The following is a 391-nucleotide window of genomic DNA, read 5'->3' as shown; positions in this document are numbered from 1 at the left end:
CACTTTTAAAATGAAACAACTGGGAAAAACAAAATCAGACAAAATTATCCTTTAAATTCTTTATTTCCAAAACTTAGTTAAGCAGTATTGAAACATGTTTCCCACACTTAACAATCATTCTTTTTTATAGACTCACAATGTTACAAATTATAATATCATCAACATTCACAATGAAGTACTTAAGAATCAGACCAAAAACTTAAGTATTGTGTAAAATTTCTTATGCAAACATAAAACAAAAATAAAGGATGTCAGTGACATTGATCTTTAAAATGGGTTTCCCCAAATTTTTAATTTCTCTACTTTTCTCCTCCCTAAAACCCCCCACATATTCATTATATAGTATAATGAAAGTAGAGAACTCTTAAAAAAAAAAAAAAAAAAAAAAAAA

This window comes from Fukomys damarensis, unplaced genomic scaffold (genome assembly GCF_012274545.1).
Source record: "Fukomys damarensis isolate Sample0158 unplaced genomic scaffold, DMR_v1.0_HiC HiC_scaffold_19, whole genome shotgun sequence".
NCBI lineage: Eukaryota > Metazoa > Chordata > Mammalia > Rodentia > Bathyergidae > Fukomys > Fukomys damarensis.
This window is presented reverse-complemented; position numbering follows the sequence as displayed.